Genomic DNA, 11,815 nt, shown 5'->3' on the forward strand with positions numbered 1-11,815 from the left:
CTTTGCTCATTATTGCATTTTATAAAAGAAAATACAAGAATGTAAAGTTACAGGCCAATTTCTTTTATAAACATAGATGGAAATAAAACCTAATTAATTATTTTCCTCTAACAATTAATAATAATTTATTTCAGGAATTTGTGGTAGATTTAACAATGGAAATAAATCAATGTACTTGTCCCTGATAACAGTAAAAATGACACACGGTTATCTCAATAATTATAGGAAATCTGTTGAATTCATATTTCATTCAATACAAAAACTTGCAGCCAATTAATAGAAAAAAAAATTTTAAATTTTGTCTATGCATCAATGAAAAAAAATTTCAATCTAATGCCATGTATGCTTGATGGTAAAATGTTGAAAGCTCCCCCATCCTACTTTAACATCTGTCAAGGATGTTCACCATTATTATCATGTGACTACCCTACTATTGAGTGAATGAATGTTCAACAGAAAAGGAGTGAGAACACAAAAGAGATCAGAAAGGAGACTCAAATGCAGATAAGCCACAGGGTGAAGGGTACTACTTAACTGTTGGTAGGGGCCACAGGATGTCAAAAAACTTAGGGGATGTAGGGTCCTTGGGACTATACTGTTGTAAGGATTAAAGTATGGACAAATGGCAGTAGAAAAGTAATATTTAGAGAGAGTGTAGATAGGCAAGTCATGATTCATGACATTATAAAATAAGACAGCATCATCCTAGTCTAAAAAATCCCAATGTGGCAAGTGGGCACAGTCCTAGAGAGGAGTAGGAAAATGGAAGACTCTTCACAGGCTCTCTCTTCACTTTTATGCTGCAACCCAATCACCCAGTATCCATTCTGTGGTGGTGTCTGGAATAAGCATTCTGGTTTTTAGCAAACTGGCTTGAAAGAAAAGGTAGGTCTCGTGGAATTATTGTACACTCCCCAGTATCCTGGTAGTCTTACTGGTCACATCTACCTCTCAGTAGTATTTTCCTAAGGAGACGAGCTAAGAGCCCAGGACACTACAGTCACAATGTTCTTCCAAACCAGAAGGTCCAGATAGCTTAGTACCCATGAATCCCACCTGTCTCCAATTTTTAGACAGGACAAGATTTAAATTAGCCATATGGGGATTCAGAGTCATGTCTACCCAGTAGCTCTGCACATCTGTCGAATCTCAAAACATCTGCAGCATCTTTTTCAGATCTTGGACTTGAAACATACTTCTCAGCTTGGTCGGGAGAATTTGGGGCTTCCTGAGGGTCCAGAACTTACACCTTTCCATGACATTACTTACCACCTGTAGCAGATCCACTACTGAGCCTCGGCATCAACTCTCCAGATGGAAATTAGCTCTCCCAGTGACTGGCTCTAGTGGATTAGCTCACCCTCAGCTTTCTCTATAATACTCAGATCCTTCCTCTCTTCCTTCTCCAACTTCATTACTTCCTACTCCTCCTCTTTCTTTAGGATACTTTGCAGCTGATTAAACTCTCTCGATCCTGTGTCTCTCAGGCTCCATCTGATTCTTCCAGGATGCCCTCTTCTCTCTGATAATAGCTCTTAGCCTCTCAGTTTCCTGCTGCTCTTTCCTCAACTTCTTCAGAGACTCCTGGAACATTTCCTGATACTCCTGGGTGACCTCCTCCAAGAGAAATGTATGGTAACCACAGTGTTCCTAAGAATGTTCACAAAACCAGCAAATTAGTTTCCCATCCTCCTTACAGAAGAGCTGGAGCTTCTCTCCATGGTGTGCACAAAGGATTATCTTCAGCTGCTTTCCTAGGTACAACACCACTTCGGAGTTATGTCATTTTTTACCTGAGAGAAAAAATGTTGCTTTAATATCTACCTGTGATTCTCACTGCTCCTGATCCAGAATTAGGCCCTAAGACTTTCTGGGCCCTATCCAAACTATCCTCGTGAATATTCTCCTTGGCAATAGCCCAAGTCTCTGGTAAGTCTCCCAGGGCAGAGTTATGGTGGTGGCATAGTAGAAAAAGTCCTGTTATTAATTCTCTAGTGGGACCAGACATTGGTAGAAAAGTCTACTTTTGTGATTAATAGAAACATATGGATATAGATTAGATAAATAGATAGATACTGGTATACATATGTATACTAAACTGCTAACAGTGAATGAGATAAAATTGAAAGACTTTATTTTTCTAATATATATATATATATATATATATATGTATATATATATATATATATATATATATTTCTGTATTGTTTGAAGTTTTAAATAAGAAGCATATATAAATTTCATAATAAAAATGCTCTCATAAAAATAGAAAAATCTACTAGATAATACAAATGATACATTTTATCTGATTTGTTGATAAGGAGAATAAATTAGGCATTCCTTCAGAAGCACTTAATGTCTGCAGCAATTATTTATTAATGTCCAGAATGTTCAGTCACTTGGGGGCAGAACTTTAAAACCAAGCAGAGTACAGTGGGAAACAATTATTTACTCCAAAAGATATTTACCAAATATATATCAGCACAGTTCTCTCAGGTCCCCATCCTTAAGTTCTTTATATTTGTGGCTATATTTTTCTTACATGTTGTTTTAGTTAGATTTTTCACTGCTGTGACCAAAATACCCAAAAAGAACAATTTTAGAGAAGGAAATGTTTATCTGGGGGCTCATGGTTTCAGAGGTCTCAGTCCATAGACAGCCGCTCCATTCTTTGGGGCTCAAGGTGAGGCAGAACATCATGGTGGAAGAGTATGGCAGAAGGAACTGGCTCACATGATTAACAGAAAGCAGAGAGAGAGCCTCCACTCTCCAGATAAAAAATATGTACCCCAAGGCATGCCTGCAATGACCCACCTTCTCCAGCCACACCCTATCTGCCTTCAGTTACCACTAAGTTAATACTATCAGGTGATTAATTCACTGATTGGGTTAAGGTTCTCATAACCTAATAATTTCACCTCTAAACCTTCTTGCATTGTCTTGCACATGAGCTTTGGGGAGATACCTCATATCTAAGCCATAACACATGTTTTTTATAGTGCTCAGGTGGGGGACTTCTGCTTATACCCTTGAAAAATGTCTCCTACAGGATTTACCTTCTTTCCATAAACAACTAGAAAGATATGCAAATATATGATGAAAGTTTTTTCCTGACATTGGGCAACAGGTTATGCAGGATTTTGAGCCTTGAGAGGAGTGAGATAAATGAGGAGAGCTTTATAATCTTGATTTACTGCTGGAGACATCTTTTGGACAGTAAGAACAGGGAGAGGGAATACTCACTGAGTTGAGGAGACAGAGATCAGGATTAAGGGAGCATAGTGCAACTAGAACTTGTGAGGCAGACTATTGGAGAGAAGAGAATTTACAGAGAAATGGCTCCAGAAATCTGCACAGGATTCTCTCTTAGTCTTTGGCTGAAACCAATCTGTTAGATTGATACTCTTTCAGGTTGGTCAAGGAACAACTGTACCAAAAGAACAAGTACCCAGTAGCTGTAAGCTAGTTTCAAGAGTTCACACAGGTCTGGGGATAATTTTAGTTCCAACTGACCAGAGGAGAGAGACGGAGTTGAACGCCTATGGCATTTGGTAGAGATCTCAGAAGATCAGACCTTAGTACTAGGGCTAAAAAAAGGCTTAACTACAAGCTCCATAAGCATTAAGATGAAGTCCTGTGGTTTTTAAAGGAACACTATAAATTCTAGCCATTGACAACATAAAATTCACAATATCTGCCACTCAGTAAAATAATTATTATATATGAAAGAAGCAGAAAAATGTGACCCATAAGCAGAAGGAAAACAGATCCTGAAATGAAACATGATGGAATTTGCCAACATAGACACTGAAAGAGCTACATACATTTCATAGCACTTATAGAAGTAAAAAACAAAATAAACAAAACCAGGAACACAATGAGAAGAGAAATGCAAGATGTAAAAAAGACCACACAGAACTTAACAACAGTGAAAATACAATATCCGAATGAAAATTTCCTTATGTGGGATTGATAGCCTTAGACACTGCAGAAGAAAAGATCAGTGACCTTGAAGACATAGCAATAAAAACTTTGCAAACTGAAGCACAGAGCAAGGGAAAAACACTGAAGTTTTTTTTTTTTTTTTTTTTTTTTTAAAGGAGCCTCAGTAACCATTTCAAATAGTCTAACTTCCCAGTAATTGGAGTGCTAGAAAACCCTAGGGAGCATAAAAAATATTTGATGAAATAGCAGCCAAACATTTTCTAAATGTGATGAAAACTACAAATATACACATCAAGGATGCTCAAAAAACTCAAAGCAGGATAAATGAAGTGGCCATTTGTTTGTGTTATTGTTCCCTGAAAGCTGACATATGAAAGGGCTTTTATTCTGATTCTTTAGTTCTATATTTTATATCTGATTCTTTAGTTCTATATTCTCTCTCTCTCTCTCTCTCTCTCTCTCTCTCTCTCTCTATATATATATATATATATATATATATATATATATATATATAGTTCTATATTTCCTTGTTCTGGCTCCCTGATCTAGTATCTTTTCTGATTTCTTAAAACTGATTGCCATATGGACCAAAGGAATGAAAATGTCCATGTTGACAAAGGGAAAGAGATGAAAATTAGCAAAACTCCACTTTGTCTACCCTGGATCTTTCCACTCAGGTAGGAGGTCTCCATAATATCTACCTATCATTATGGTGTTGGACTTGGGTGCCTCAAATAAGTCCTTAGTAATGACTTTCTCTTATTAGGTTTCTTTCATAGGGTGCCTCCTAAGATTGCTACTCCAATTTTATTGAAAAAAAATTTTTTTAAACCTGGGTATTGAACCCAAGGGTGTTTTATCAGTGATACACATCGCCAGCCCTTTCTATTTGTTCTTTTGAGACAGGGTCTCACTAAATTGCTTAGGGTCTTGCTAAATTGCTGAGGCTGGCCTTGAATGGCTTCAGACTCCCATGTTGCTGGAATTACGGCATACACCACTGTGGAATACTTGAATAATAAGAACTGTGAGCTGGACAAGGTGACACAGACCAGCTACTCTAGGAGGCTAAGTCTGGAGAATCTCAAGTTCAAGGCTAGCCTCAGCAAATTTAGTCAGATTCTATCTCAAAATTTTAAAGAGGGCTAGGGATATGACTCAGTGATTGAGTGCTTGCCTAGCATGCATGAGGCCCTGAGTTCAATCCCTAGTACTGAAAATAATTATAATACAATAATAATAATAATAATAATAATAATAATAATAATAATAATAAAATTTATGTCTATTCCTTGAGTGTTTATTTTGTGCCTTGTTACATAAGCTAGTCAATGGGTATAGCCTTATGGACTGACTAGACCAACTATCTTCAGATTCTAACATGCATCAGAATCATGTAGAAAGCTGATAAATCAGATTGCTGAACTCCATCCCCAAAGTTTATGATTCATTACATCTGAGATGAGACTGATGATTTGTATTTCTAACAAGTTCCCAGGTGATGCTGATGTTGCTTATACTCCAACTACAAAGTGACAATTACTGTATTAGACTATATTTGTGAAATTCCAACTATTGTGAAATTCTGCATGTCTCAAGCCTCTATTTCTACCTCTTCCATATAGAGATTCATTTCTCTCCAAATAGTAGCTCTTATTTCTAACATGCATTTCATATTCCTTCTATATATCTTAATGAAATTTATCATAGTCTTTCTGTTTTGTAAGTTTTTTATTTGATGTGTTGATCTTGAATACTAGATTGTTTTTGAAGTTAGAAGTCCATTTTGAAGCCATATACATGAGTGGTCAATGCTCAGCAAATGGGTGTTGATAGAAACAGTGAACATGCATGGCAGAGAATCACTGCAAAACTAGTTTTCAAAAGCCAGACCAATTAACAAATTGATATTTTTCCAAATATGTACCATGATGTGTGTATTCCTATTTAAAGAAATTGCTTACTATAAAATAACAACTTGGTGATGGAAATGGATACAGAACTGAAAAAAAAATTTGTTTTTGCTACTTTATATGCACCAGGTCAAAGAAGTGTTAGATAGAATTTGTGTCCTTGAATTAAGAAGAATAACTTAAACAAAAGTTGTCTAATTATTCTTCACTTTTAGTCCTAATTATTATCAGTGGCATATTCTAACTGCTGGGAAAGGTCAATTATTTCCCCAACAACTCCATCTTCTGGAAGTAACAACTCTCTAACAAGGGTAAAGAACACATAATTCTTAAGAGAGAGGTTTTTTGGAGTAAGAAACAAAGTAAAGTTTAAGGTTCAGGTGTATTCACATGAAAGGGATGTGGGAAGATGAACCCTTTCCAAGTTGAGAGCCCCCATACTCTTGTTCCTGTAAAGCCAAATAAACACATAAGGTCAGTGTCTAAAGGCACAGGAGGCAGTTTCAGCAACCACTTTAAGATTGTCAGGGCAGATTTTCGCTTTACCTGTTCTCTCACTATCAGAGTGAGGGCAAAGGAAAGAATTAGGTTAAGGAATAGTATCTAGAAAAATGACTCTAAACTCCCTTTGCTTCCTAAGAGTTGGATATATAGAGCCATCTTCACTCATACATGATCCAGCTCAATTTAACCTGAGAAAGATTTGAGACCATAGCTCTAGCTAGAAGGTAGCGTTCACTTGGCAGTGTCTCCTCTGTGCTATATATTCTCCTCAGGAAACTGTTACAGGACAAGCAGCATGATAGAAGCTAAAGATTCAAAAATTTGGGATCCCAGCCACCTCACTTCCCATGTGCTGTAACTAACATATGTGTCCTGTGATATATTCAATTATATATAGGGATGAAGTCTGTTTCATGCAAAGTATCTGATTATAAACAATTCAATAGATGAAGTCTGTTTCATGCAAAGTATCTGATTATAAACAATTTAATAGATAAATTATAAATAATTCAATAGATAAATAGAAAATGAAATAATATCATATTTTTAATTGAACATGCAAAATGTTGTGAGGAATTTCATGGTCATGCTATTTCTGTTCCAAAATCTGAGTTTTGCAACAGATATTATAAATATCACAGTAACGAGCTGGATCATTTTTCCTGGTATATTGTTTTCTCTATTATTGTATTTTCCTGGAAGACATAGCTCTTCTTCTCTTTCTCCATCTTTTACATTTATTTTTCACATAGCTCCTCTCAAAAGTTTCCTCTTCATTTCTGCAAGGTTCTCTACCAGTCAACGTTTTGGTATTACAAAGAGTTACTTTATTATTAGTGCCAGTTTATCAATAAAAGCATTTTCATGAGCAAGTCTAAATGATCCTGTATTATTGTAAAAGAGCACAGTTGGAATAAATTATAATTATATTTCTTTTATGCTGAAATGAAAGGTCATTTCCTCAGGTCTTTACTCACACTGAACTATTAAATGTGTATTCTAATAAGCTACATTCAACTTTTTTAATACACCATCTTTATTGGTTTCTTTCTATCCTCCATTTCATTTACTGATCTGCATTTCTGTTTATGCCAGCATCCTCTAATAATGCCATGACTTGCTCAGCAAAATCCTACCACTTTTGGCGACTGACCAAACTTACACAATGTGCTCTCACATAAAAGCTTCCTCATTGCGAACTGCTATGTGAACTATTTTGGTAGGGATTTTATAATGCTGCTTTGTAATTAAATGAATGAAAATTAAGGATCCAATTTCAAATTAGCTTGTACAAAGTCATTATCTGTCATTCTGACCAGAAAAGCAGTAGGCTCTATATCATTTGAATAATATGCTAGTGGGAAAGGCAAGTCACTTATCCTAAGTCTTAATATCATATTCATATTTGAACATAGTCTAATTATATTTAATAAAATGTAGGGATATATAAAAAGCACAAATCACTTATGAAGATTCATTTCTTAAACTAAGATAGCATCTACAGGCTTCCATGTAATTTACTAAATAAAAATACTACTCTAATTTAACTTAAAGCATTTGGAATGAGCTCATCATCATGTATATTTGAGGGAAACATATTTCTGAAGATTTAAAAATGTTTAGTGATGAACTTGGAGTTTTTTAAATTGCAAAAATTCAAGTATGCTTGTTTTATGATTTTTTCTAATAAAAATACGAAAAAGCAATTAATCTCTCATGGATATAAAAATAAAAATGAATAATTTTCCTAAAGCAGACTACTCTGATGTGATGTGAGACCCAAAACACATGTTCTCTGATAAGCTTGATGAAATCATATAGTACCTTCTTTTGAATAGGGTTTATTAAGCATAAATTAAAAATAGCTGAGTGACAATCACTGTTAGACATTTTCCCAAATGTTGATTTTGAAAACCCATGAATATATACAATAAATATTGTATAGTGTTTAGTTTTTCACTAACAAAATAGCAGGGCCTGCATTAGCACTGGATCATAAATTCAGAAGTGGATCCTTTTGCCATTGGCACATGCAAGCATGCACACACACACACACACACACAGAACTTCTTGACAACTGCAAGGGATTCACTAGTGATCAGTCATTGGTATCAGAAGTAGCAGATAGTTAAGGGAGTACTAGTAAATCCTCTCTCCCACAACACTGTCTTCTGGCAATTGGAATTTTATCCCATAAGAATGAAAAATAAGCAAATACATCAAACTCTAATGAGTAAAATTAATACTTGGAGTGGCTCTGTCTCTCTGTCATCTGGTCCTGCTGATCATGTCCATAAATGGGTAGTATGTCTATCTACACTTTAAATCTAGGAAGTTGTGTGATTCTATGGACTTGGGCATGCTCACTTCTGCTTTAAAGCAGGTTTTTGGGGAGCTATTTAACAATGCCCATGATTAGAATACTGTAATTTGGATATATTATTGTATTCCAAACACAGAAAACTTCTTAATCAGCTTGTAATACAAATACAAGTGGAATCTTTCTCTTAACTACCCGAATTTAGAACTCAAGTGAATCTATTTTCTTTAAAAAATTATAATTTTTATGTTAGAAAATAGGAGAAAAGAACACAACTAAGCAATTATAGAATCCATCAAAGTCAACACATTTCTATTATAGAATCTGTAGGCTTAAATATGGGTCTCCCAGTTAGATAAGTTTTAAAGTCCTTACTAAGCCTCTTTTCCCATACTATGCAATATGATTAAATCATTCAGAGAAAGTTTCTCTCTCTGGTGGTTTGACTTCTTCCCTCAAAACAGATGGAAAAGACTTTTAAAAAATTATTAATTTCTACATTTGCTGTACTTCAGGTCAACTTGATAAATTCACATTTGTGAATAAAGTAAAACAAGAAAATATGGATGTAGTGTATATCCTTCTCATTTTAATACATAACTTTGTTGACTTAAAATCCAACTTTCATGTGTAAAAAGAGTACATATTGAATTTGATATGATTACAGGGAAAATGCTGACATTTTGTAGTTTATTTTTTAAAAAATGAACATGTTATTTAGGAAATAACCTCTTCCTGTGTTATATAAATGCTAATATGACTCCAACACTAATTTAAAATTAGAGTGAAAAGTCTATTATAATGAATTCATCCTACATTTCATAACTTGACAAATTTTCCTAAAACATGGCTTCTATTTTGTCACCCCTTTAGGAAATGGACATATACTTGGTTTACTACCACATTAAATCTAAACTTCCCTTCCAGGTTTCTGAGGCTTTTCAAAACCAGACCTTTCTTTCTCTAACATTATCTCCAACTTATTTTGAAATGCACTTTTTCTGTCAGATGTCAGGCAAAGGTTTTAAGATAAAGAAGGAAAGAATTGGAAAGTCTTGAGAAAACTGTGCTGACTGAGAAGAAATAGACGGATAGTTTCCACTCTCAGACATATGACAGAGCTGTCTGATTTCCAATAGCTGATGCCTGTTTTCCAGACTTTGGCCATTACTCATTAGACTTATGGATTTTCTTTATGACTTCTTTCCTTACCACCTTTACTAACATCTATGACATGGACTCCTACTAGGAATATGTCTCTCATTCAAGACTTTCAATTACTGACCATGAATGTGTTCTGGTTTCCTAGCCCCTCCCACTGTTGCAGCTCAACCAAACAATTTGGATTTCTTTTGGTCCTACTTCATACACAATGCACATTCTTACCTAAAAATATTGCAAGTTTTTGCTTGTACTAATCCTCATCCTGGAATAACCTCAATTAGCTCCAGTTCCTAGATAGTCCTCAAAAACCAGTTCAATTTCTACCACCAGCATTAAATCTTCTGTAGCTGCTCCAGCTCACTGTGTTTCTCCTTGCCCCCACCCAGATTCCTTTGACACATATAGTTTGTATCTCAACCATTCATTTCTTCTTTCAACAAGATTTTTTTAGGGTTTTCTATATGCTGGACACTCTTACAACAGTGTAAGTCTGTGCCTTAGAATTTACAGTTTAATAGAGAAGACAGACAAATGATGATATGATTTAATAAGAGTTATTATAGAGAGAAATGAGAGTGAAATGATGTATCAAGGGTTGAAGTTGGAAGAGGAGTGAAGGGAAGATAAAAGAAGAATGGTGTTAGATAGAAAAGTATAGAGAGAAATTATACTCCATGTATGTATAATATGTCAAAATACGCTGCTACTTCCATGTATATCTAAATAGAACAACAACAAAAATTATAGAGATGTCAAGGTACTAGACGTCTGCAAGGTCACGGATTCAACCAAGTGGAAGTAATGGTAACAATCCTTTTCTCTTTTCTCTCACTTTGCCTGTTTCAACAGCATCATGCCCCAGTAAGAAAGATCCAGTGAGAATCAGAGAGTTTTAGCAAGATGTTGAGAAAATTACCATGAGGAAAGAATAGTCTTTTCAAGAATAGGTGGTGGGACAAGTAGGTACCTACATGGAAAAGAATGAAGTTGGACCCCCACTTCACACTAAATATAAAAATCTGCTCAAAATATACAAAAGATCATTATGAGAATGAAAACTGTAAAAATTCTTAGAAGAAAGATATGCATAAATATTCCCTGACCTTGGATTAGCAATGGTGTCTAGGCTAAGCTACTAAAAAACACAAGCAACAAAAGAAAAAATATGTGTCATTCAAATAAAATATATATATATAGTTCAAATTATATATATATATATTTCAAAGGACACCATTAACAAAGTGAAGACAACCCACAGAATGGAGAAAGTTTTTACAAATCACATATTTGACAAAGACATGCTGACAAAACTGTGAGAACCTGGTACCATGGAACTACTCTGGGCATCCTAGATCCAGGCTGATAGGAGCAGGTGGTTACTGGCCTTTGGCAGGGCCTTTACCTGGTGGGTTCCCTAGGAAAAGCTGTTTGGAGAAACTTTTCAGCTTGGGGATGGGACATTGTTTATCTAGTAGTCCACATGAGGACTGTAGTTTCATAGGATGATTGGTATTTCTTCTGTTGGGCATTTATTCAGGTGGTTTAGTTTCCAGTCAGCTCTCTTCTACTACTTACAACTGTTGATCTATACTTGAAGGGCACACCCTTCTAGTCCCATGCTTCCCCCTCGTGAATTCTCTATTGATGCAATGCACCTGAATAAATGCAAACTCTCCTTGCAGGAACCCACATAAGCTAGACTGCTTTCATCTGCGTGGTGCTGGCCCTGGGACCCAAGATACCACAGAGAGTAGAACATCAGTGTTGGAGGTGTATTCCTGGGCCTGATGCCCCACCAGCCCTCTGGTTCCTGGCACTCAGTGTATTGCAGCTGCCAGTTGAGGAAAATCTGGAAGAGGATGCTCTTGCTGTATTTTGTGTTCACATCTTGAAAGTCTCCCATTTCTGGTTCTCCAGTAGTCGGATTTCCTAAGACTGACCTTGGTTGAGGTAGGTAAGGATCTCTTCA

The 11,815-nt window shown here is 35.7% G+C and overlaps 1 pseudogene; it reads right to left on the bottom strand.

Moving 5' to 3' along the window:
• Positions 1–414: 414 nt before the first annotated feature.
• LOC143638597 (tripartite motif-containing protein 6 pseudogene) lies at positions 415–7,555 on the bottom strand (annotated as a pseudogene).
• Positions 7,556–11,815: the final 4,260 nt, after the last annotated feature.

The sequence above is a fragment of the Callospermophilus lateralis genome, chromosome X (assembly GCF_048772815.1).
Source record: "Callospermophilus lateralis isolate mCalLat2 chromosome X, mCalLat2.hap1, whole genome shotgun sequence".
Lineage (NCBI taxonomy): Eukaryota > Metazoa > Chordata > Mammalia > Rodentia > Sciuridae > Callospermophilus > Callospermophilus lateralis.